Source organism: Neomonachus schauinslandi, chromosome 4 (assembly GCF_002201575.2).
Source record: "Neomonachus schauinslandi chromosome 4, ASM220157v2, whole genome shotgun sequence".
NCBI classification, from domain to species: Eukaryota; Metazoa; Chordata; class Mammalia; order Carnivora; family Phocidae; genus Neomonachus; species Neomonachus schauinslandi.
In genome coordinates this window covers 168,836,423-168,864,021 of record NC_058406.1, presented here as the reverse complement: position 1 = coordinate 168,864,021, position 27,599 = coordinate 168,836,423, and the positions used below count along the sequence as shown (strand labels likewise).

Sequence of the window (27,599 nt, the reverse complement as noted above, 5' to 3'; positions counted from 1 at the left end):
GAGAGACCAAAATCTGCAGGGCAGCCTGGCAAACTGGCAGGAGTGACAGCTGTATTCTTGAGTCCGAAGGCAGCCTAGAGACTGAATCTTTCCGCTTTGGGGGACCTCAGCTGATTGGATGAGCCCCTCCCACATTACGGAGGATAATCGACTTTACTCAAAGTGCACTGATTTAAACGTTAATCACATCTAAAAAATACTTGCACGGCAACACCTAGACTGTTGGATCAAACGACTGTGCACCAGAGCCTAAGCAGACTGACATATAAAACTCACCATTGCACACAGTAAAAATACTGTTTTGCAAAACTGTTGTTTCCATTTTCACACACACACACACACACACACACACACACACACACACAGAGGCATGCATCTGGGTGAATTGGCCGGTGGTTTAAAATGTCTTCATTACTGTGAGTCGCCGATTAAAAAATACCAAAGACTCTGCTTTAGAACACTTCTTCATAAAATAGACAAAACGAGCCAGTAACAAAAAGAGCTGCTTTCATACTTTTGGTAAAAGCACACTAAATGGAATTCAGTGCAATCTTTTTATGCCTCAAGCTTAAAGACTCAGTGGAAAGAGAGTAGTCCCCAGACTCGGGAAGCCTTCTCTGGCTATCACCTTTATTACTTTAGACAGCCATATGCTTGTGACCATCTGAGGGCTTGTAATGCCAAGCCTGGGATGATTGAACCAAGTGGAAAACACGTGTAGGCTGGCAGGCACATCTTGTAGACAGATCAAGATGATTAAGCAGTGCTTCCCTGTGCCATTAACTTGTGACCAAAGCAGTTCATTTGGAGGAGGCTGTTTTGCTGTGGCAGCTTCAAAACATAGTAACACTGTGCTTTCTTAACCAGTTCTGTGCATAGCTGGTGATCCCGAGCTCCCGCTGCATCCCCAGGCAGGGCTTGCAATAGGAGTCGTAGATGGGGTGAGACATAGGAAGTGGACGACGTTGTTCATGATATACATTACTTTGTATTTTTTGTTTTGTTAAGGGCTTTACGATGAGGGTCTTTGTTTTTTAGCATGAGGGATATGATGAGGTTAGAGAGGTCAAGCTCAGCATGATGTAAGGACGTCTGTGAGGTATTTTTGGGAACACACTTACAATTTACATTTTTTATGGTAATTTCAAATTGTCTCATCCAAGTAAGATGTCTTTGAGTATCAGATATTTTCATCCTCATGTGACTAGTGAAATCTAAATTCTAACATCTAAGCTTGCCATTGTATGTAATGAGCCCACTCCCACCCCACATGCTGCCTACCCCCTCCCACCTTGAGATCACTCTAATGATGATAACAGGAGCTGGCCCCATTCTTTGCTGAGATTCGGGATTATTTCCCAGAGTGAGAGGGCAGGACTGGGAGACAGCACCCAGCCTAAATGCTATGCCCCTCCTCCTTCGCCTGGGACCCTTGGGCACCAAGCTCTTTCACCTGCTTAAGTGTGGGGAAGTGGTAGCATGTTTTCCCATCCACCTGAACTGTTTGCTTTTTCTTCCAGCTTCAGTCTAGGCAGTTCCCTTTTCTCAGGCTGAACCAGACTGGGCAAGGCTGTGCTGGGTTCTCATTCTGTCTTCTCCAGCCAGACTTCCCAAGATGGCGCTGCTCTGTGGCTTCTATTTCTGCCTCCTTCACTCCGCAGGCTTGCAGCTATGGTCCATCCCACTTCCTGAGGACCAAGCCCAGTTTTCCCCCATCTCATGGCCAGCCCAAAACTGTAGTGACACTACACCATGCTGACCAAGACAATTTGTAGGTGAATTAAATGATCAATTTATCGGGGCACTGGGTGGCTCAGTCGGTTAAGCGTCTGCCTTCAGCTCAGGTCATGATCCCAGGGTCCTGCAATTGAGCCCCGTGTCGGCTCCCTGCTCAGGAGGGAGCCTGCTTCTGCCTCTCCCTCTGCCTGCCACTCCCCTTGCTTGTACTCTTTCTCTCTAATAAATAAATAAAATCTTTTTTAAAAGATCAATTCATAAATAGAATAAGAGACAAGTAGAGAATTTCAGCTATCTATGCTCAGTAATGTCTATACCTACTGCATGCTTTTTTAACTGGGGTGGTGGCTTAGAACAACCATTTTATTATCTCTCACAATTCTGTGGGCTGACTGGATTTGGCTGAAGAGTACTTCTGCTCCATGTACTGTCCGCTGGGGCAGCAGTCATCTGGAGGCTTGACTGAGTTACCCCATCCAACCAAGATGGCGCACACCTATGGCAGGCAGTGGGTACTGTTGTCAGCTGGGACCTCGGCTGGGATTGTCAACTGGAGCGCGCTGGTTCTCCGTGTGCCTTCTCCATGTGATTTGGACTGCTCGCAGCCTGGCAGCTGGATCCCAGGGCAGGAGCATTCCAAGTGTATGAAAGCAGAAGTTGCAGACCTCTAAAATCCAACCTCCAGAGTTACACACCATCGTGTCTGCTGCACCCTGGTCGTCAAAACTAGCCACGGGGCCAGGCTGCAGAAGGGAGACAGATTCCACCTCTTTTTTTTTTTTTTTTTTAAGATTTTATTTATTTATTTGAGAGAGAGAGAATGAGAGAGAGAGAACACCTGAGAGGGGATAGGCTCAGAGGACGAAGCAGACTCCCTGCCGAGCAGGAAGCCCAATGCAGGACTCGATCCAGGGACTCCAGGATCATGACCTGAGCCGAAGGCAGTCGCTTAACCAACTGAGCCACCCAGGCGCCCCAGATTCCACCTCTTGATGGGGTTGTCTCTAATCTAGCACATCAGTACAGATAAACAGGTGAAGAGTCGGTGAATTGAAACATTCCAACTGAAGTTTTCAGGAAATAATGGTGGTTTTTATGTACTTCTTGTTGTTTTACTGCATTTTCTGATTGTTCTAGCAATAGATGAATTGCTGTTTTTTAACTTCATTAAGTATCATACATGCATAAATGTTCGTATGTTGTCAGTACAGCGAGGTGAATGTTAACAAATCGAACATTCTCTTGTAACTTGCATCTAGATCAAGAAAGAGAACATTATCAGCATTCCAGAGATCTTCAATAGCTGTTAGTTACTTTTGCTAAGACAAAACAAGCATTTAATATTTAAAGAGAAGCATCTATTTTAAGAAAAACAACAATTCTTACCAATCTTTTATTCTTTACAAGTGAAACACATCTTTGACATTTGCAAAATAACCACAAACCCTTAACGGTTCTTTAAATTATAGATTTCAAGGCTCAATTGGCTAATATCCAGTTACAGCAAATGAATAGAGGAAGTGGATTTTCCCAACAGTTGAATGGCTAGTCTGAACATTTAGTGAATTGACTGATGGCCTAATCCTTATCAAAAGCTTTTATCATTGTCAAACAGTTACTTAATTCTTCAAACTTGTTTTGAAGTGAGGCATAAATAAATAAAAAATCAGGGTTTTGAGCAAAAGCATCAACCAGCAGTTAGCTTCAGAAACATACAAAAAACAAATCCACATGTACACGAGTGTCATTTTTGTCCATCTTACCATTTCAAGAGGCAATACGCTAGATTATCATGAGATAGAAATGACACAATTATACAGCTCGCCATTATTCAAATTATTTACATAGAATTTGGATTGATTTTTGATGCATATTTATATTTTGAGATGGGCACTGATAAAGAATCAAGGACCAAGACTTGTTCTCATTCTTTAATTCTTGACTTAAATTTCCCTCATGGCATTCACCTTCCTTGGCCACCTCATTTAAAGGCAGCGTCCTTTCTTCCCATCCTGACTGTTTTCTGCAGGGCCCCTGTGGTAAACTCAGTAATGGCTGCCAGGTATATCAGGTCCTAAGCCCTGGAACCTGTGAATGTTATCTTCTATGGAAAAAGGGTCTTTGAATATGTGATTAAGTTAAGGATCTTGAGATGAGTAATCCTGGATTATCCTGGTGGGCCCACCATGTAATCACAATCCCTCTTGTCTTTATGAGAGGGAGGCAGAGAGAAATCTCACACAGAAGCAGAGAAAAGCATTCAGGGAGAGAAGACGCTGTGCTCTCTGGCTTTGAAGATAGAGGAAGGGGCCCTTGAGCCAAGGACTGCAAAAAATGCAGCTGTAGATCCTAGAAAGGCAAAGAAAAAAATTCTCCTCTAGGGCCTCTGGAATGGGTACAGATCTGTAGACACCTTGACTTTAGCTCAATGTCGCTAGTTTCAGACTTCTAGCCTCCAGAACTATAAGAGAATGGAATTTTTTTAAAAAGATTTTATTTATTTATTTATTTGAGAGAAAGCGAGAGAGAGAGCATGAGCCCCTGGGGGTGGGGGGTGCCTGCAGAGGGAGAGAGAGAAGCAGGCTCCCCACTGGGAAGGGAGCCTGATACAGGGCTCCATCCCAGGACCCAGGATCATGACCTGAGTCAAAGGCAGATGCTTAACCGACTGAGCCACCCAAGTGCCCCTGGATTTCTGTTGTTTTAAGCCACCAAGTTGTGGTAACCATAGGAAACTAATATAGTACCTGTCACAATTTGAATTATTCGTTGACTTACCTTTTTTATTCTTATCTCCCTCGTTGGACACTAAGCTCCTGGAGGTAGAGACCTGGTTTGTCTTCCCTGCTGTATCCCCAGTACCCAGTTGGGAGCTTGGCATAGAGTAAATGTATGCCAAGTGATTCTGCAGCTAATGACAAGTTGGAGGAGGTGCATGGACATTAAGGGATGGGTAAAGGTTGGTGTGGTAAGAAGTGGGGAAGAACATTCCAGATGGGGGTTCTGTTGTGAGCAAACATGAAAATGTGAGGTTGGAGAATTAATGTGGGGGTTTGAGGAAACCCATGAGAAAAAAGGCCAGATAAGCCTAGAGAATCAGAGAGACACTCCCCCCCCCACCCCGCCGGAAGGAAGGATAACATGAGGCCAGATTAAGGACTTCGAGAACCACAAGGAGCAGAGAGGAGTAGAAAAGGATGTGGTTAAAGCTGATGGTTTTGAACTGTGTGCAGATGGCTTACCCGGTGGACAGTTATAAGCACCAGCAAAGTGGTGCTCTCCAAAAAAGAGAGAGGTTGAGCTCTGAGGAATGAATGAAGAATTTTACAGCTGGAAAATCTACCAAGAGACTCTTTTTTCCTTCAGCATACAAAATATGTTCTGTTTTGAAGTGAAGTCTTGCTTTTAGTTTGAACTGTGTGTAAGCAGAACCACAACCTTTTTTAGGATTTCAGGCCTCTGCGGATCAACACCGCAGGATGGGATCATCCGTGGTAGGAGGCTGAGTCCCATCACTGCATGTGGCACAGGGATAGTGGGCTGTTCCCAGTCTGAAGAGATCAGCAAATGAGCTGGCTCTGCCTCCTTGGTGGTGCTCCCAAACCCTCGCTTTGCATAATTAGCTGATGACTTACGTCCTCATTAAGAGCTTACCAGTCAAAATGGTGATCAGTTAGCAAACTCATTCATTAGGATCTTTCTCTGTGGTTCTGTTGTGAAGGATGCTCATTTTTTTCCACTGGTACTCCTGAAAACTGCCATTCTGTAAAAAAAACACAAAAAAACAATTTAGCGAGAACTCTGGCTATTACACAGGTGTGTGCAAATCACACAGGCTTATAAAAATCCTTCACACTACTTGTGGGAGGCAGATTAATGCCCCATCCCAGATGTTGTACTGCTTTCTGATGGCTGCTATAATTACCACAAACTGTAAGGTTTGAAATAATACAGAAATATCAAAATCATTTGAGGTTTATACATTAAGACATGAGCTCTTTCGAAGAGACCCCACACACACATACTTTGTGAGTGACAGAAGTAATAAAGACTCATTAAAAACTCAAACAATACAGAATTGGGTAAAATAAACAGTGAAAGCCCTTCCTCCCTGCCTGCTTGATCCTAAGAAGGAACTCCTTAAACAGTTCTGTATTTCCCCGCTTCTAGACAAGGACTTTTTTGTATTTGTGAATTCGGGCCAGCTTTAAAAATAGGCTCCCTGGATGGTTTCCTAGATGAGGTGATTTATGGGATTAGGAAAAACCCCGCTCCGTGTGCCATCTCCAAATAATTTTCTCATTATGCCATTTTATGGCTGAAATCCCATCATTAACGATTTATTTCTTTGGCTTAGTGGTTTGTCCCTTCTTAAGGTGCAGATACCTGGTACAAGACTAACCCTGGCAGCCTAAACAATCCTTGTAAGAATGAGTTTATTTAAATGAAGTCATTCCCTCTCTCTGCTCCCTTATCTCATCATCTGCTTTGTTCATTATCACAATTTGCAATCCTTTGTGTGTCCCCTTGCCTTTTTCTTCTATCACCACCACTGACTCAAGTCCCATGAGGACAGGGAGTGCTTGTGTTTTCTTCCCTACCCACTTCCCTGGCTACGACGACATAGGATGTGCTCCATAAACATTTGATTGGATGAAAGACCTTGGGAGACTGGATTCAGGCATGGGTGCTGGAACACGATGGAAGGCCAGAGAAGTGCCATGTCAGCTGGTGAGGCTGCCTCCCAAGCCAGCTCCGAGGCTGGTGCCCCTGATTGGGACCTAGGGCTTGCTTCCCATGCCTGCCCCACTTCGATTTGGTGGCTCTGCTGTTGTTAAATATTTGAATGTCACTCATGGTGTCACAACAGAGCGTTGCTGACCTCACAGTCCTTGCCATTATCCACCCGTGAATCAAAATCCTTTGGTACTGATTTTTTAAAGTCTGAGAAGGTGGAAAATCAAAGCAGGAGAGGAGTATCTGTTTTGGTTGGATATTATGTTTTGTTTTGTTGAGTGAGTCCCAAAAGCTGTTTCTTCCCCCCTTTTTCTTTTTAACAGCTGTATAAACATTTGCAAAAAAAAAAAAAAAGCCATGGGAACAGGGTGTGGGTGAAGAGCTGCTGTTTGCAAAAATATGTCCAAAAAGCTGGCAACACCCATGTGCCCTTTATTCCAAGTGTGCACATCGAATTCATTGACCTGGTTAACACTTGCCTTTAATGGCAGTCAATGCAAAAGGAATGTCAGAATGAAGAATAGCAAAGCTTCATACATGTGAAGGAATATAACATGGCATCAACTCTTCTTCAATAAAAATTAAAACAAAACAGAACAAGAGAATAGCAAACCTTCCAGAGTAGGAGAAAGTGGACTTGACTCAGTAGAACTCCCACGTAAGCTTCGTAAGTGGCAGCAGTTAGCACCGTGTATAATTGTATATTTATTGTCTGTTTGAAGCTTTATGTAACATTGGTCCCCCTTCCAGCCTAGAAGCTCCATCTGGGGAGTACTGTCTGGTTCTGCTTGTCACGACGTGCCCAGTTGCTCGCACAGTACTTGGCATACAGCATGTGCTAGGCGATATTTGTCCCGTGAATGAATACATATCACCTCATTTAGTTGGGATGACCTGTTCCAATGTGAATGGATTTTTAAAAATTGCTCAGCTTCTTAGTTTGACATAGGACTGTTTATATTTTTTGTCTAGGTAGTTTTCTAGTAAAGCGTTCAGCCTTTTTTTTCACAGTTAAAAAAAAAATCTGTTTATAGATAACTTAGTTTTTCTCACAAATGGGGTCAACTGTAGATAATTAGTGACTGTTATAATAGAAGCAGTAAGAAAAGATTGTTCCCTAATATTCTCTTAATGAGAAAGTAGTAAAACTAAACTCAAGTGGTATGTTGTTTGTGGGTTTTTGTTACTTGTATCATGATCATCGTCATCGTCGTCAACTGAACGATCCCTTTTTCAATTTAATTTAATGAGAATGGATCATTGCAGCCACTGAGACCAAAATGCTTGTTTATTAAGGAAGCCACTTCCTTTAAGCTAAGTTACACCTCTTTGAACACAATGCAGATGAAAGAGAACTGAGTTCCTATGGGGGTGGGAGAGAAAGGGGTGGAGACAGGATGTGTGGGACACTCAGGAGGATGAGGCTGGAAAGGACTCCAGAATTTGTTGGAGGTGAGGCTTGTATGAGGCAAAAGAGGTCAGAAGGAGTGTGCTGACAGACTCATAAAACAGAGAGTGGTTGATGCCAGCTGCAGTACATCAGCAACCCATCATATTGTCATTGGTTAATGTGTTTTCTACCCAAAACCTTATACTCCCCACGCTGTAAGTATAAAGGCAGAGTTATTCATAGATACTCCTTCCTGGCAGAGAATGAGGAGGTCCCGGACTTGCTATGCATCTCTGGCCAGTCTATCTAGAATAGCATGTACGCCTTTTGATCCTCAGGTCTTAAGATGGCTCGAGGGAAAAAGTGAGTATAATGAAAAAGGTCACCAATTCTCTAAGGTAGAGATGAAGCAGACTAAGTCCAACAGAGTTTGGTAAATGAAAAGCACATAAGAAGATGCTATAGGAAGAAGTAAACTGTTCGAAGCAAAAGATGAAAAGACAGGAAGTGTGTTCTTGAGTTTGAAATGGCTAATTTTCAGAACTTACTGATGATCCAAGGACCCAAGAAAATCCAGGGCAGAAGTGTGTTTGAGACTCCATGATGCTGAGTGCCAGGCTGCTTAGGGTCTAGGTTTTGTGTGTTACCCTCCTCTACAGAGGCTTCCTTCAGGGAAGTAGAATGCCATGCAGACAACCCATTCCAGGGAATCAGAAAGGCTGTCATTAAAACACATGATTAGCACAGGGATAGCAGGGACCAGACTTGGTTAAGGATGTGCTGATATGACAGTGATGTCATTTCATAACTGATGAGCCCTGCAAGGCCAGCATTATTGAAAACAGTGTACACCTGACCACAGGTACTCCTATTAATACCCTATGTAATACTTAACCGTGCTTGCTCCTTTTCATATGATACTTCATTTGATTCTCAGTTATCCTGTGAAGTAGACACTGTTACCTACTTAAATTAGGCCAATGTGAGGCACAGGTAGAAATTGGAGGGCAGGAGAATGGAGAAGCCAAGGTATTTCTTCCCTCTTTCTGCTTTGAGGACCATCGCCTGGAGCAGCTACGTCTCGTCTGGTTCTAGCTCTTACCTGACAGTTCCTTCTTCCATGGGGCAAGCTCCCCATTGGCCGACCATGGTTTTGTTTCCTGCTCTGGTCCTTAGAATCTCCCCGCTCCGGAGCTCTACTCTCATCACTACCCTCTCTCAGTCCCATTAGCTGTACCATGGGAAGAGCTTCAAGCCTTTGCTGGCCTAGGGTTGATTTTTCATTCCCACTTTGACTTTTCAGCTGTTCCAAAGCCTTTGTAACTAGCTCCATATACTCAGTCCTCTGGACTATCAGGCAATGCTCTGTTTTCTTGACTGGACCCTGAATGATACATAATAAACTGATTTTTATTATGTTCAAGGTAGATATACTATTGTTTGGATGACTTTTGAGTGTCAGGGAGAACAGGTGTTTACCTATATTTCTGAAACCAGAGAAAGAGAGAGACAGAGAGAGAGATTGATTTTAGTTCAAGGAATTGGCTTATGTGATTGTGGGGGCTGGCAAATCTGAAACTAATAGGGTGGACGACTGAGAAGGACAGGCTGGACACTGAGAGACTTACAGGGGGACCTGAAGCTGTACTCCACAGGTAGATCTCTTTTTCCTCAAAGAAACTTCAGTTTTGCTGATAGGGCCTTTCAACTGATTGGATGGGGCCCACCTGCATTACCCAGGATAATCTTTTTTTTATCCATCATGGGGAATGCTCATGGGTCAGGGCCTGGTCCAAGTAAGTGTAGTGTAGCGTTTCCCAGGAAGGGAAGCCAGGCATGCTGGAGCCCTCAGGGTGTGCTTTGTGGTTCTGGGTGTGTTGGAGAGAATAAGTTCGGGTCCAGATGGAGGGGCAGGCGGAGGATGCCCTGCAATGTTCTGAGCATCAGAGGCAGCTCAGAGGACAGTGGAATATAATATAATCAACTGATTATAGATGTAAATCACATCTACAAATACGTTCACAGTGGGGCGCCTGGGTGGCTCAGTTGGTTAAGCGACTGCCTTCGGCTCAGGTCATGATCCTGGAGTCCCGGGATCGAGTCCCGCATCGGGCTCCCTGCTCAGCGGGGAGTCTGCTCCTCTCTCTGACCCTCCCCCCTCTCATGTGCTCTCTCTCTCTCTCTCAAATAAATAAATAAAAATCTTAAAAAAAAAAAAAAACAAATACGTTCACAGTAATACCTTGATTAGTGTTTAATTGAGTAAATGGATAGCATAATCTAGCCATGTTGACACATAAAACTAACCATCACACTGGAGAAGAGGAAGAAATGGAACAGAGAGCAAACAGACAAACGAGTGATTCACTGTCTGGTTGACGACATACACAGGTACAAAAAACAATATGAGCACAAGTATGCTCACAGTGGTGATGGGAGTTTCAACCACTTGGTAGAGTCCTAACCCTATCTGCGAAGTCTAAGGGTATCTACCTCTTAGGTGCCCCATTGTCTGGTAGTCTTGGTAATAGCCGAGGGCTCTTGTCTGGTTTCCAAAGCATTCTAGACTCTCCCACCTTCAATCCAATTTGAACTTCTTGCCAAAAATTTAGAGTCCCTTGAGTAAGTCATTGGCTTCTGCTTCAAGTTAATCTTTAATTAAAGCAAAAATACACACACACACACACACACACAGAGCACCTGCTCTACACCAAACTTGTCCTGGATGTTGGAGATATAACAGTAAACAAAATAGTGTCTGTGTTTATGGAGCTTACAGAGTAGTTATGACTGGCTACATGATTTCTGAGACCTACTGCAAAGTAAAAATGTGGGGCCCCTTGTTCAAAAAGTATTAAGAATTTCAAGACAACAATAGAAAGCATTAAACCAAGTATGAGGCCCTTCTACATACAGGCCGCTTATCTCTGAAACTGGCTTAAATTGCAGTGATCTGGCCTTGACCAACTACCCAACAGAAATAGGCGTTTCCGGTCCTCTGCTTCCAGTGGAGGTAAAACACGGAGGGAAGCTATTCTGTAACCGTGGTCTTCTTCCTCAGGGAGGGATTTTCCTCTCAGGATGTATTACCACTTGGTCTTCCATAGACCATACCGAGCATCTATTATACACTAGACACTGTGTTAAGTGTTGCGGATCCAGCATCCTTTGTGTATCCATCAATAATAAACCATAGAATATCGTGGCATAATAAACAATAAAGTAGAGTTATGTAAACTGGGTATGGGACTCAAGATCTCTGAACAATAGCTCGCCTAATTTTATAATGAGGATAGTAATGGCGTACCTCCCAGGATTGTTTTAAGGTTAAATGAGATATGCTTATAAAGTAATGCCTGGTGTTTGGTAAATACTAAAAAAAATGTAAGTGTTATTATTATAGCAACTTAAATAGATTAAAGTTATAAGAAACTGTAGAGTCAGTTTCATAAATACATACTTAGGTACCACCATGGAAATAGTTTACCGTATGTTAAAATTAAAACTCAAATAAATTCTTAAAAAGAAAACTCTTTCTACCTCAGTGCTGGCGTGCTCATTCAGTAAAATGGGGGTGTTACCACAGAACGAAGTTGGCTGAAGGAGAAGAGTTCCGTGAAAGCATGCAACTCATTCTGGTAGGAAGAATGCTGAGGCAGGCAGGAGGGTTTCATGTGAGGGGCAGAGCTAGGGTCTATCTATAAAAAAGTATTTACGATGCCCAGAAAAGCAAAAGGGAATGAGCTGCAAGGTTGGGGTACACGCAAAAGTCCAGGGTGTTGCCTGAGTGGGAAGCGCTGGTTGAGCTCTGGAAGCATCCCCTGAACAGTAGCTAACGGGATAGAGTTAGCACCATGAGCTCTGCCTTGGAAAGATGTAGGGATTCCTGCCAAAAAAATCAAGGGCTCAGATAGTGTCATGGCGCCCAACCCTGTATGAGGCATGAATTCATGGCTGTGTTAGGAGAAATATTTAGGGTGGTTCCTAGACACATGTGCAGCATAACCAGGGCACGGAACCTGAAGTTGTTGAGGTAATGGAGTTACAGAAAGAGTTCTGATGAGGGCGGTTCCACTGTGCAGGGTAGCAGGGGTTATTGATGGTCCCCGGTTCAGCTGTTGGTCTGGTCTTTGTGCTCCAGGCACAGGAGAGACAACTCTCACCACAGCTCTCCTGAGGACCTACTGACTGCATGACTGCCTGGCTTAAAAGGCAAGATCCTGGACCAAGAGTATGTTGTAAGCACGGGACATGTGGGTTTCAGGAAGTTAAGTCATGTTTTGTAAAAAGCCATTAGTGGATTTGTAACACCTCAGATTGCTGCTGTCTTTCCAGTGTTGTCTCTTTTCCTCTTCAGCCAACACGCCTGCCCCATGGAACTGGTGACCATTCTCTGGATGCATGATTTTTCTTCCTAAGCTTTGCCTACACCACTACTTTACTCTTGTACCTTCCTCCTCCTCTTCTTGACTAGGAGAGTCCCAGCTGTCGCATCAGGAGAGATGACATCTCCTCCATCCTAACCCTCATCCTGTGAGGCAGGATCAGTGTCTTCCTCCTTGGAACACACAGGACATTTCCTCTTCCAGCACTTACAGTCTCCTACTGCTTATGTTCCTGACAGTATGAATCCCTTAGATGTAAGGGTGAAGTCTTATTCATTGTTTAGTTCCTGAAGCCTGGCCCAGGGCTTGGCTTGTGGTAGGAATTTGGTAAGGACTCCTTGTGTAATTGAATGACTGGATGGATAACCATCCATTATTAAAATAGTTACCATAATATTTTGTAGATTCCATGTCTTAAAAATATTTGGTCGACTTCAAACTTGCTGAGTAAATATTCTCAAAGACTGTAGATGATTATTAAATCAAAGTAAATACAGTCCTTTCAAAAATGTTTATCCCTATTTTAGAAACATTAAGTAAATGCTTAGTACTTTTGCAAGTGACACTTAATGGATGATTAATATCGTAGAAGCCAAAATTTAGATTTAAAAAAAATTCTCCACAGAGCTAGAGCATTGAACTGTCAGAGGACAGCAATTGAACTGTTCCTAAGTGAAAATTTCTATTACACTTTACAGCGTATTTAAATATTAGCCTATTTTGTTTCTTTGTAACACTTGCCAAAGTTACTTTTTTATATTTGCTTATTTACTCTTCCTGACTTGTCTGCCTTCTACCACCATTCAGTGGCAGTGAGGCCACTGAATGAGCAGAGGACCCAGCACACAATTTATGCTATAGAAATATTCACTGAGGGGCGCCTGGGGGGCTCAGTCGGTTGAGCATCTGCCTTCAGCTCAGGTCATGATCCCGGGGTCCTGGGATCGAGCCCCACATCGGGCTCCCTGCTCAGCGGGGATCCTGCTTCTCCCTCTGCCTGCCGCTCCCCCTGCTTGTGCTCTCTCTCTCTCTCAAATAAGTGAAATCTTAAGAAATGTTTATTGAATGAATGAATATGTTCAGAAAGCCAGACAGAAAAAAAATAACAAGAAAGACTTCTTTTTTCAGAAAGCCACGTTTCTTTAGGTTCTCAATAGTTAGTGTACTACATTTACAGTTTTATAAATCTGAAGATGGATCTCCTATTTAAATAGTATAAAGGTAATTTTATATGAAACTTGTAATTAAAAGCCTCTGCAGAGGTCCGAGATCATCCAGAAAATGTTCGTACCTGGCATGATTTCCACACTGACATGGTACTACATTCGAAACACTGCCTTCCTATGTCTCATTTGCTGCTGCTGGGCTTTGATAGAATGTTCAAATGCCCTTGGAATTTTCTTTGTGGTTCTTTTACTCCAGAAAGGAACACGTCGGCCACAGATAGATTGTGTGTTGCGGAAAGGCGATCTGAGGAAGAGAACATAAGGCTAGACAGAGGAGGGAAAACATGTCACCCTGTTTTCAAAGTTATATTCTGCTCAGAAATAACATTTCTATTGTCTGTTGTGGGACAGCTACAAAGAGCATGCCAGCAGACATGAAAGAGGCTTCTTCTCAGTGCGGGATGTGTCTGTACCTGTGATCCAACCAAATGCGTGTCAAGTTGGATATGTATAAACAAGCCTACTGGGTGAAGGCAGAAGATACATCTGTGTTGGGATTGTTGGACAGGGGGACAGGAAGGATAATCGGGATCAGGGAAATAGAATTTTGTAACTGGACATATTGTCGCTCCTAATAATTTTGGAGTCCTTTTACTTAAAAGAAGAGAACAGATATCGGGTGAGCGGCTAACAGTGAATCCCATAATGGTATAAGTGAAATCAACAAAAATCATGAAAATGGTACATGAATGACTAGGGTTTGGAAAAACTATGCAGGAATCCAATGTTCATGGATGTCACATTAGGAAGAAATGCGGCAGGGGGGGGGTTCCCTCAGCAGAGCCCATCATAGCTCAGAGGTGTACTTGGGCAGACACACCTTTATTCAGGTCAGCTGATTTTAACGACAAACATTTTCATAGCATCATGGACACTGGCTAAATCGCTAAAAAATGAAGGGCTGTGAGCCAGTATCAGAATGAGTTATGTGGGCCAGGGAATCCCAAAGCAGGCTGTGTATCAGAGTCTCCGGAGAAGTTGCAGAAATGGAGATGTGTAGTCTCAATCCCTAGATACCAGGATTCAGTGGATTTGGGATTCAAGAATTGGTATTTTCACCAAATCATGGTGACGATAATTAACACTCATTGTAGAGGTTCCTGGTACCACCTCTAGCACTTTTCCCCCTACCCCCCTTTTCTTTTTACAACCCCTAGCACTTTTGAATAATTGGGTCTTAGAAGGGGCAGACATCAGAATTTGTCCCTCGCAGCCTAGCTGATTCTGATGCAAGTTAGCTGCAGACCACACGTGATCTTTGCTGAGCATTGTACTATGAGCCATTTATACACATTATCTGATTCCATCTTCCTAATGGTCTAACGGGAGAGGGACTTTATCACCCCCATTTTACAGATGAGGAAATTGAAACGTGGAGAAGATAACTCATTCAGGATCACATTGCGAAGAGCTGAGCTGACTTGCAGACCAGAACTGTCTGACAGCAAGATTTATGCTCTTAATACTACATTGCCTCTCTGCTTCCAGGAGGTCAGAGAAAAAGAAAAATGAATCTTCCTAGTTGGGGCAGGTTTTATGAAGGCATTTAAACTAAAGTAGGATAAATGGACTAACTAATGTTGAACTATCTCTGAAATGAATTATTTTTTGCTTCTGTTTATTTAGTTTTGAAAATCTGATAAATCCACTGAAAGCAAACATGTTAATATTTCTTTCATACAGTGAATAGTGTTATGATGTCTGAAGTTACTGAAGAGCTGTAAGACCAGGGCGTGACTTTAGAAAATGCTGACATGGTGAGAGGCTAGACACTCCCTACGTTTTAATAGTCTTCCTCCTTCAAAGCACCCTTCCTTTCTCCTTTGAGGGAGAAATAAAATGAGAAAATCTCCAAGAAAACCCACAGACACACCCAGTGAGAACAAAACAGAAGATGCTGAAGCAGAGACTTTTTTTTTTCTTAAGAACTTGCTCCTTTTGGATTTAATGATAATGTCAACTGCCTTTCAAAAGATAACTTTTTACCACATTATGAATTTCTGCTGCACATCAGCATCCCTGTAAAGGGCATGTTTCCTGGGTGTTAGAGAAGGAAAGGCTGTTAGTCAAAGATAACTTGTTTACCCAACAGGGACTGTAATTGAAAAGGCCCTTTGGAGTTAATGAAAATATAAAATAGCTTTCCCCACCAGACAGAGAAGAGTCTAATTTAATTATCTGTGAGTGTCACAGATTAGAAGCAACCTTTCATCCATTTCTGGAAGCTGAGTCTGGGCAGCTCACTGCTTGTGAAAGGAACAGGGAATTGGAGCCCTGGGTGGGTGAAGAAAGCCCATGAGAGACACAGAGATCACGGGCGTCTGGGCTCTTTAAACAGTGCTAGACGGTGACGGTTTACCATGTTTATCTGGGTATGACTTCCATCCTTCAGTGTTCAGCTGGAGTCTCTGGAACACCCTTTAGATCCCAGGCATTAGGAAGGTACATGGATACCTCACGAAAATATAGAACCAAGAGCCCATGAGGACAGTCATCCCACACAAGATGAGAATTTCCAAAGGCTGCGTTTTCAAAAATTAGAAGGAATAAATAAGGGGGCAGAAACAGGTAGCATGTTAGGGGCAGAGGACTATTATGGAGATCTTTGTCATTTATGAGAGCTGGGTTTCAGAAGCTTGGAGAGTCCCTAAATCTTGAAGCCACTGTATCGAAATTTCTCCAATAAACTTCAGTTTTCCAAGAAAGATCACTAACTTACATCTTTCCCTGACCCTTCACTTGATCCCCTGAACTGGGTGTCCACTTTTTTTGGTATCCACCTTTCATATAGAGACAAAGGTGGTATTTCTTCAAAAGAACCACCAGCTCAGCCACGATGAATACACACACACGCACGCACACACACACATTTTGAGGATGGAGGCTGCTCTTAGCCAATCTGTCTCAACAGCTAATACCCCCTGTTATACCTCAGCCTTCAGTTAATTCAGGTCACACTTGCACTTCAGTGGAATGTTGGGGCCCTTGAGGAACACAAGGCACTCATGGAAACCCTGCCTTGTGAGTTCTGCGAATCCATTTGCCGGATTGTGCACTTATTTCTCAACAAGTAAGTGTCTTTATTTGATGGCAAGTTGGCAGTCTGTGGGCCATGCCTGGCTTCCTTGCAGGTGTATTTTCTCAGTCCCTGTGTTGTTCAGTTTTTTTAATTTTTATTAGAGGAATTTCATTTTTTTCATATAAAAAGAAAAGAAAATAATGAACCTCCAGGTGCACGTAACCCAATTTTTATGATTGTCTGTATTAAGTCTATCTTGTTTTCCCTATTTACCCATTTTGGGGGTGGAGTAGAGGGAAGAGGACATGCAGAGATTTTTAAAGTGCCAGACTTCATATCACTTCATTTCATATTATTGTTTCTCTAACTTGAATTAGTTGCCAACTGAGGTAAGCAGAATAATGCTCTCCCAGAGATGTTCACATCCTAATCCTCAGAACCTATAGATACATTGTCTTACATGGGAAGAAGGACTTTGGAGATGTAATTAAGGATCTCGAGATGGTGAAATTATCTTGAGTTATCTCAGGGGGGGATTTAATCACATGGGTCCTTATAAGAGGGAGGCAGCAAGGTCAGAGTCAAGAGTAGGTGATGCTGTGACAGAAAGAGAGGGTGAAAAGGCAATTTGATGTGGAATCATGAGCTAAAGGAATTAGGGAAGCTTCTAGAGGTTGGAAAAGGTAAGGAAATGGATTGTCCCCTAGAGCCTCCAGAAGGCAGCAGACCTGCGATCACCTGGATTTTAGGACTTCTGATTTCCAGAACTGTAAGAGAATAAATACCACTATTTTTGTGGTGATTTCTTAGAACAGCGATAGGAAACCAGTACACAAACCTTTAAAAATAGGGAGAATTCACATTTAAAAAACACAAATTTATGGGTTCTTTTGAAATGCTTCTTTTGACAACATTGTGTCTATTATCTTTCCTGGTAATGAATGATTGGCTAATGCTAAAAAGAAGCTCCCCCGTAAATGGGATATGGGTTGTCTTTTTTTTTTTTTTTTACATCTGGTTCTCTGTAGTCTCTAAATTTGTGACTCCTTGTCTAGAAGATTCTGTGGTTGATACAGCCCTATAACATTGCTGAAAGCATATGCTTTGAATCTGGTGTTTTTGCAGCCATGAGCTAGGAGGGTCAGGAACCGCTTAACTTCCTAGTGGGTCAAATATCTAGGAAAGTATAGTAGTTACAAATATCCAAATTTCATAGCCTACTGTACTCTATTATATGTTGCTGAACATAGGATATATGGTTGATTTGGAACTGCACAGCCCATTAATTTGGACTTAGAACTGGCAGACATTTGTACCAGAGTGAGCACCACCAGCGAAGAATAGGGTTTGCTAAAATAACAAAAGCCTGCAAATTAAATTTATAGTATAATGGAATATTTCACTGCCTTTAGAAAACAGACCATGTTTCATTTACTAGCCCTTCAATTGTGCAATGAAGAATAAACATAAGGGACTAATTTTGTCTCACCTACTCGTTATAAATAGAAATATCCCTCAGTGGAAAGACATATTAAGGGTCATGAGTCATTTACAACTTAGTCTTGAATTACTTTAATCAGATGTGAGACTTGGGGAATAAAGAGCTTTGATTACTCAGAGGAACTTGCACTGAGCTGATGTCTGGCCTGAGGGGAGCCCCGTGTGCCAGGAGGTGGAAAAGAAGGGCGAGGAGTATGTTGCCAAGTTGCACAGAGCTGGACCCCATGCACCCCAGTCCGCGGGAGACGCTACAGCCGAGTTCCCAGCTGGTCTTCCCTCCTGCCTTTCCCCTTACGTCACCACATTGCCCCCCTTTTCCTTTCTTCTGAGAGGCAGCTTTGTGATCTGAAAAGTATCACAGCTTTGAGGTCAGGAAGGCACATACGTGGCTTTGTTAACTATCACTATGTAACCTTGGCTAGTGCATGACCTCTCTGAGCCACGGTTTCTTCTTCTGGAAAACGTAGATAATAATACATGCTTCGAGGTGTTGAATGGGTTAAGGGAGGGGAAGCGGAGCACCGTGCTGATAGTATTTCCTAAGGCTGCCGTAAGGAACTACAACAATCGGACGACAGCAATGGATTGTCTCGCGGTGCGGGTTGCTAGAAACGCACAAGTCAGGCACCAGCAGGGTTCCTCGCTCCCGAGGGCTATGAGGGAGCATCTGCTCCCTGCCTCTCTCCCACTGCCGGTGGTTTGCTGGCAAGCTTCAGCATTCTGGGGCTCGATCACTCCTGTCTTCGTGTCCACGTGACATTCTCCCCGTGTCCCCATTTCCCCTCTTACAAGCAGACCAGTCATACTGGTTTAGGGTCTGTTGTGTTCCAGTTCGACTTCGTCTTAACTAACTACATCTGCAATGACCATCTTTCCTAAAATGGTCACATTCCGTGGTATTGGGGGTTTGGACTTCACCATCTGAATTTGGAGGAGCGGGAGCCACCATGTAACCACAACCCTGCTCATCACACAGTAGGCTCTTAATACACGTTTACCCCTTCAGCCTCTCTTTCCTTAATAAAAGAAGTCTTTTCCTGTGATGCAGATTTTTAAACCATCAGACTGTTGGGGTGCCTGGGTGGCTCAGTCATTAAGCGTCTGCCTTCGGCTCAGGTCATGATCTCCAGGTCCTGGGATGGAGCCCCGCATCAGGCTCCCTGCTCAGCGGGGAGTCTGCTTCTCCCTCTCCCTCTGCCTCTCCCCACTGCTCCTACTCTCTCTCTCTCTCTCTGTATCTCTCTGTCTCAAATGAATAAATAAAAAAAAAATTAAAAACAAAATAAACTGTCAGACTGAAATGACTCGAAACCTAACATGTCACATTCTCTCTAAACCTTTCTCTCCTAAGTGTCCCTTCTAAGTTACTACTATTTTTGAGGTCCAAAGACAGAGCAAATCCCAAACAATTCCGACCTTACTCAATTATAATTTTGTATAATTCAGGCAGGGAGCGGCGTTGAAGTTTACTTTTGGACTTTCCTCAGAAAAGGTTGAACTGAGCACACAAGTAAACAAGATGAAAGGGAATGTTTACAAGTTTAAAAGAACAAACCCATATGAAGCAGTGTAAGGAATTCATTTGCGTAGAAACAGCAGGTCTCCTCTTCAAACAGCTGGTGTTTGGACGTGTCCAAAGGAAGTTGCCAAGTCCTGGGGGGAAACTCAGGTTGTTCCCAGTTGAGCCAAGGCACCAAGTGGGGAGGCAAATACATCTTCTGACTCTAAATGGAATGGTTGGTGAGATAGGCTTCTAGGAGCTGGGGCTCCCTCATGAGAGAAGGAATTGACAGGTCAGGCAAGTCTAGATCCAAGAAGCTGGGTGAGGGAGGTGAAAACAGCTGATGATCATGGAGCCAGAGCGTCTCTGGAAGGAAGGAGAGAATAAACTGTCTAGTAGTAAAAACTAATGTGGGCAGGGGGAAGAAAAAAAAAGGCAGAATTATTCAAAATGGGCATGACAAGGCGACACACAGCAGAATCCAGTTTGGGGGTCCAAGTTCATGGCCAGGTTTTCTTCCAGAATGCTGAGTGTTGGGTGGTTCAGAGTAGGATTTGGGTAGTGTAACTACACACCCCTTCTCTTTTCTGGGGTTCCCAACTGAGAGTGAGAGGGAATGATGTACTAATGAAGAACAAGGAAAAAACCCATCTTTATTAATAGCTAGGCAAGTGCCCATTAAGCCCTAATTAATGCCAAACTCAGATAAATGCTGCATCATATAGAACACGGCCGAAGTGATGTGTCTTGCCTCCTCTGGCCTCTTTTGAAGCTAGGATGCTTGGGTATTGAAATGAGTCAACAGTGTGGACCAAAATGGCCAAGCTGCTGTAGGACCAGTCCAGCATACATATTCCCTTCATGCAAATATGGTGATTTGCAGTGAATGGGTAGTGACCACAGACACCCACTTGTGATGAATATGACAATGCCTTCTATTAAAAAAGACCCAGTGACAGCTCTAGATCTGAACAATTAGAGTCACAGCCCCTCTTTCCTTGGAGGGGAAGTTAATTAGATTGGGATAGACAATGGGCAGAAAGGCGCTCCCCTTTCCTGTAGTTGAGTCCTCCAGTAAGGTTGTCATTCTGCTTTTCGCAAGGCAGAGACGAGTGTAGGGTAGAAAATCATCCTCAACTTAACAAGACACAGGCTTGGGTGGCTGTATCTGGTTCTTCCAATTTTTTAGTCCAAATTGATTACGCGTAGCCTGAACTGGAAGTGACACAGAGATACAGAGTAATCCAAGTAGAATCCAACAGTCTTTAAGAAGCAAGACGAGACTTTGGAATGTATCTTAGAATGTGGTCATTTTGAAGAGCTGTCTCATTAGCAGTAAGCAAAATGAGGAAAGACAACTGAAAGGCCAGGTTCATGTGGTTGAACTGCTCTGTGCCTCGATGGGGACTAGACCTTCATGTGCCTTCTATCTCCTCTTTCCATGATGCTGTATGACAAAAGATTTAAAACCCTGGCTGTGCACTTATCTCCTTGGATATGTGTCATCTGCCCTAGGGTTGGCTTCATTATGAAATCCTGGGGACCAAAGCATTACTTTTAATAGAGCCATCAAAGGCTTCTGTTAGAGTACATTAACATCTGACCTTCTGCATACTCAGTAAATAAGATAACTTTCAAAAAACATACCCCGTGTCTGCAAATGTTTAAAGAGAGAAAAAGAAAACTGGAAAACTGACTGAAAATGTAGTGGGTTCTTGCCATTTTCTTATGATTAATGTCTTGGCTTTACCCACCTCTTCCCAATTCATGTCCACTCGGGACCTCAGAATGTGACCTGATTTGGAAATAGGGTCTTTGCAGATGTAATTAGTTGAGTTCATACTGGAATTGGGGGGGCTTTAAATCCAGTGGCAGGTATCTTGATGAGAAGGCCACGTGAAGACACACAGAAAGTCCATGTGACAATGGAAACAGAGATGGGAATGACACAGCTTCAAGGAACACTGGTGGCTACCAGAAGCTGGAAGAGGCAAGGAAGAATTCTTCCCTAGAGCCTTGAGAGGGAGCATGGTCCTGTTGTCCCCCAGAGGTGATTTATCCATAATGCAAGCACCAGAGTCCTGCTATGCTAACTCGCATGTTGACTCTAGTGAGAGTTCTATTTATGAACCCTGAATCTGAGGCTTTATTGTATATGGCTTATAGAATTCCAGAGCCAGTTTCAGAATTTGGCAGGAGGGAACACATTTGAAATCGGGGACTGCTGCTATTGGGAACGTTGGCATGTGAAAATGATAACCTCCCTAAATGTCCTGCAGTCAAACCCTATTTCTCTTTCCTTATTTTCATTCTGCTTTCTCTAACATTTTTCAGCATTGTCTTGACATCTATCTAACCAGACGGATCATTCTGTCTGTTCCCCACTGTAAGCCACCCTTGAAGTCACCATGTGATCCAGGTGCCAACAGTTGGGGAGTTGTGTGAGAGGAGAGAAGCGAATCCAGGAGCGAGTCCAACGGAGCTGAGGCTCCCTCAGAGCCTGGGTTTTGAACTTGCTGGCTAATCCCCTTTCCCGTTCTCCTCTGCCTTCTCTTCCTTTCCATTCGGCTCTGCATCCCAGGTGTGGATGTCCCACCTGGCTCCCGACCGCTGGGTCCCGGTGTTGTTTGGGACGAGTAGAAGAGGGCTGCAGACTGCGACTTGTTAGCATGTTCCCTGTGTTCCGGTGGCCACATTGAAACTTGTTCCTCTCCTTTTGGTGAAGTGATAGAGCCACAGAGCACAGAATCAGAACTTTTAGAAGTCTGCTCTGCTGAGGGACATCACTCCGGTGGCTAAGGGGGGTGGAACCCTCGTGGGACATATATATGAATATATATATATATATATATATATATATATATATATATTCACATAATGATCTTTATCTGCCTCTCTGAGAGTTGGTGCAGGGATCAATTATCTCATGTTTGTAAAGCATTTGGAAGTTGATAACTGCTAATTATTATTACCCTGGCATCTTGCCCTTTGTTCTACATTCCTAGCAAACTGAGGTGAAGAGACTTAAATTAAAAAGTTGCCAAGATCTCCCAAACACAAGTTGTGATTGACCTTCTTTCTCTGTGAACTTTTTTTATCCTGCTTTTAGTCACTGGCCTCACATCCAGACCTTTCTTCCTGAGCAGGGTAGCTGGAAGCAAGTGTGTGCGTGAGGTGTGGGATGGGGATAGTTTAACGTTGTCTCATTTAATCCTCATAAAAATATGCATAGGAGGCCATTATCGGCACGGTACACGTCAGTGAACAAGTGCTTACAGCAGTTAAGAGATCTCTTCAAATCTCTCAGCTGGGAAGTGGCAAAGCCAGATTTCGAAGATGTTGCCGTTGGGCTCCAAAGCCTCTGAGCTGTCCCTGCCACTCTGTGCTCAAGGAGAAGGTAGAAAATAACCGTGTTGGGAAGAGTGAGTTGGCATGGGTGGAGAAAAAGAGATCCATACATTGTTTTTTTTGCCCTATGAATAGAGTCCATGGAACACAGAAGTAATAAAGCAAGAGTACTAGTAGCTGAAGCAGTCCCAGCCTAGGAGCAGGCAATTTTAAACTGAAAAAGCAATAACTTTGTCTTACCCCATTCTTTTTTTTTTTTAAGATTTATTTATTGATTTTATAGAGAGAGGGGAGTGGGGAGGAGGGGCAGAGGGAGAGAGAGAATCTTAAGCAGACTCCCTGCTGAGCGTGGAGCCCGACTTGGGGCTCGATTTCAGGTCCCTGAGATCAGGACCCTGAAATCACTACCTGAGCCAAAACCAAGAGTTGGACACATAGACTGACTGTGCCACCCAGGCTCTCCTGTCTTACCCCATTCTTTGACAAGGGAGGACATTAGACCCAGAGAGGCAAGTAATTCTTACCCAAGTTTATTCAGATCTTTTGTTTGATAGGCACTATTCCTACTTTGATGTGGTAATAAGAATATCTAACATTTTCTTTTAAATTAATGTATAGTTGACATACAATACTGTATTGGTTTCAGATGTGTAACATAGTGATTGGACAATTACGTACATTACAAAATTATCACCACGGTAAGTGTCGTTACTATCAGTTACCATACAAAGTTATTACAACATTATTGACTATATTCCCGATGCTGTACCTTTCATCCCTATGACTTGTTTATAACTGGAAGTTTTTGCCTCTAACTCCCCTTTACCTGTTTCGCTCATTCTCCCATCCCCCTCTCACCTGACAACCACCAGTTTGTTCTCTGTATTTGAGTCTGTTTCTGTCTTTTGACATTGTTTTGTATTTTAGATTCCACATGTAAGTGAAATCTTAGGTTATTTGACTTTCTCCGTCTGACTTAACTTCATTTCACATAATACTCTTTAGGTCCATCCACGTTGTCACAAATGGCAAGATCTTATTCTTCTATAGGGCTAAGTAATATTCCATTATACATAATGGAATATGTGTATATATATATATATATATATATATATACACACACACACACACATACACATGTATGTGTGTATATATATATATACACATACACACACATATATATAATGGTATATACAATGATAGATATATAATGGTGTGCATATATATATATATATAGTGGTATATATAATGGTATATATATGTGTGTGTGTGTGTGTATATATATATTCACATAATGATACACACACACACACACACCATATCTTCTTTATCCACTCATCTGGCAATGGACACTTAGATTGCTTCCATATCTTGGCTTTTGTAAATAATGCTGCTATAAACATAGGGGTGCATATATCTTTCCGAATTAGAGTAGCTACTATTTTTAAAGGCTTGCTTGCTTACTGTATGCAAGACACTTTTCTAAGCCCTCTGTGTGTATTAATTAATTTTATCATTACAACTTTGCCCAGACAACCGCAGTAGTATTCTTTTTTTGGAAATAACCTACAAAAAAGGTACTGAGAGGTTTTGGTACAACTGTCTCTGAAAATAATCTGCAGATTCTAGGTATTTTAGAGAAAACAAGGTCAGCAGCTTTCAAACTGTATCCCAGTGGTTGCTAGGAGCCTCGCTCAGAGGTGCGGCTCGTGTGTGGCTGGCGGTAAGACAAAGGCATAAAGTCTCGGATCTCAACCAGGCTGTAACCCCATACAGAGCCTCTTTCAATTGTTTTACATTTTGTTCTTTGACCTGTGATTTAATCTGATCAGAGTGATCAAAGAAATTTAAAAGTTTGAAAGCTGCTGACGTAGATGACTTACGAGCCCTGTCTCAAATAGAGGATTTAATGACTCTACTTCCCTCAGGTTTTGTTTTTTTTTTTTTGATTGAAAGAGAATTGACATGTAACATTTTGTAACTTTAAGAGATACAACGTGTTGATCTCCTACATTTATTTCTACTTCCCTCAGTTGTTACCAGTGACTTCTTTCCACCCTCTCAAATTCTTCTTGTCATTTTGTAAACCTTTTCTCTCATGCTCTGCCGAAGTGACGAAGGGGACAGGATTCAGCTGATCCCAGTTGTGCTTCAGGGTAATTTCAGAATTGTGTGTCTGTTTCCCTGTGTCTTCTCCTTCGCCTTCTTCATGAGAAACATGATCAGTTCTTATATATATATATATATGTATATATATATATATATATACATATATATATAAGATATATATACCACAAAATATATATATATATTATATATAATATATATATATATATATACCACAAAATATTTTAGGGCTTTAGAATGACTCATACCTATCTATACTATTTGACACGTGAGTGAGTTGGTGATTCCACCATTAGAAAGATCTGCATTTTACTGTTGGCATTCACTGTTAAGGTTTATTTTGCCAACTTAATACTGTTTTTGAAGAATGATGCTTATTTGTGTTCACATTTAAATGGTCCCAGTCAAAGTTAATGGAGCAGATCTGACTAGGTAAAGTGAGATAGGCACTTTGGAAGGATCATTTGTAGCTTTTCCAGTCCAATTTATTGAACTGGAAAAGTAATTTACTAAGTGTAATGTAGAGGCTAGAAAAAATTTATTCCAAACCCCGCCAACACTATGCCTTGAGACCATAGCTTGGTTACCTTGTGGGGTCTAGTACATTGCTTGCTGTAACAATTTATTTTGATATCTTAAAGATTTGTTGTTCTGTTGGAAAAAGCAATAGGCTAAAACTAGATTTTTTTAAATATGTATCAAATGCATAATTGGAGAAATAAGTCAGGTAGTTATTCACATTCTAGTATAAATAGCTTTACAGTGATTTCTTCTTTCTAGAAAGGGAGGGTTTTTTTTTTTTAAGATTTTATTTATTTATTTGAGAGAGGGGATGAGAGAGAGCATAAGCAGGAGGGAGGAGCAGAGGGAAAGGGAGAGGCAGACTCCCCACCGAGCAGGAAGCCTCATGTGGGGCTTGATCCCAGGACCCTGGGATCATGACCTGAGCCGAAGGCAGACACTTAACCGACTGAGCCACCCAGGTGCCCTGAAGGGGAGTTTTTATTTGGAATTGTTGGAAGGGGTGCATGATCATTGTGTAATGGATTCTTCCTGGAAGAACTCTGGGATGGATGGGAAAAGAATGAGTTGAAATTGTTAGCACTGAAGATATTCTTGGTTTCCTTATATATTTTTTTTTCCCAAAGAAAGTGTCATATTGTTGCCATTTCCAAAGAATTCCTTTTGACAAGTTTAGAAACCAGTGAGTCTGCTACAATTTTCCCACCCTATGGTTCACTGAGCTTCTTACCATCTGCCAGATATTATGCTAAGCACACTATATACGTGGTCTTTATTTATTTATTTATTTATTTAAAGTAGGCTCCTCGCCCAACTTGGGGCTTGCATTTACTACCCTGAGATTAAGAGTCACATGCTCTACTGACTGAGCCAGCCAGGCGCCCCCCGTGTACGGTCTTATTTAATCTCCACTCTAGCATTATGAGTTATACGCTACTTACCAGGTTCTAAATGGTGCTTATTCTGCACTGTGGTAAGCATTTTAGACATTTTAACTCAACCTTCACCACAGTCCTCGGGTATAGGTACTATTATTTCCCCATCTTACAGGTACAGAAACTGAGATACAAAGAGATGAGCTGACTTGGCCGAGATCCCACAGCTAGTAAATTGGGAAGAGCTATGATTTATGTTCAGGCATTCTAGCTCCAGAGACAACACTCTTAACCACTGTTGTGTGCGATATTATCTTTATTGGTGAGGAAATAGAAGGACAGAGAATAATAACTCTCCCAAAGTCACCTGGGCAATAAATAATGGAGAGAGGGGGACTCAGATTCAGGCAGCCCATAAAACTGTGTAACCTATAAGTCTCACCCCTTCTGCCATCTTGCACATCTTCTCTGCTTTGATCATTCAGTCTTAAAGCCATTTGACTACAGATATCACTGTGGCACTTAAGAAAAGTAATGATAAGAATAGAAAGGGAAGAAATTAGCTTTATCATTTATTCAGTTTACTGCCTAGCTTAATTTTGAATAGATTTTGGATTGCGGTTTGTCATGAAAGGGTTGAACCTTCACTGAATTGCCAGCGTCAAAGATGACCTTGACTTCATATAGCGCAGTGATTCTTAATCTTTAATGAGCCACCCGAAGGTCTTGCTAAAATGCAGATTTTGATTCAATAGGTCTAAGATGTGATGCTGATGCTCCTGGGACATGATCCATGCTTTGAGTCACAAGGCTAACACAGTGTTTTCAAACTGAGCATAAAGATGTATCTCAGGGCCCAGAGTTCACATTGGAAGGAGGGAATTTTCATAGATGGAAGAACATGTACAGAGTTTGGGATGATCAACACCGGGGAGCGGGGGTGGCTCATGAGATAAGACCTGAGCTACCTGACTCCCAGGATTGGAAGGGACCTTAAGGGTCACCTGCTCCAAACATCCAGCTTGACGTTTGAATCCTCTCATATCCCTGCCAGGTCATTTCACTCCCAGAGTTAAGGAATTTTCTGTGCTGAGTGAAACTAAGAGAATTTTAAGATGGTGCCTGAGTCACAGAAACAGTCCAGATGAAGGGCTCTGATGTCTCCTACCTCTCCAGACAGACATTTGCCACCATAATACATTTTCAGAGCCTTTGGGAATTTCTTCAAAAGC

General features: G+C 42.5%; 1 protein-coding gene across 1 annotated transcript in view; it reads left to right on the top strand.

Annotated features, from left to right (window-relative positions):
* SNTB1 (syntrophin beta 1) overlaps window positions 1-27,599 on the top strand; it is a 225,406-nt gene that overhangs the window by 165,754 nt on the left and 32,053 nt on the right. The window lies entirely within an intron of this gene.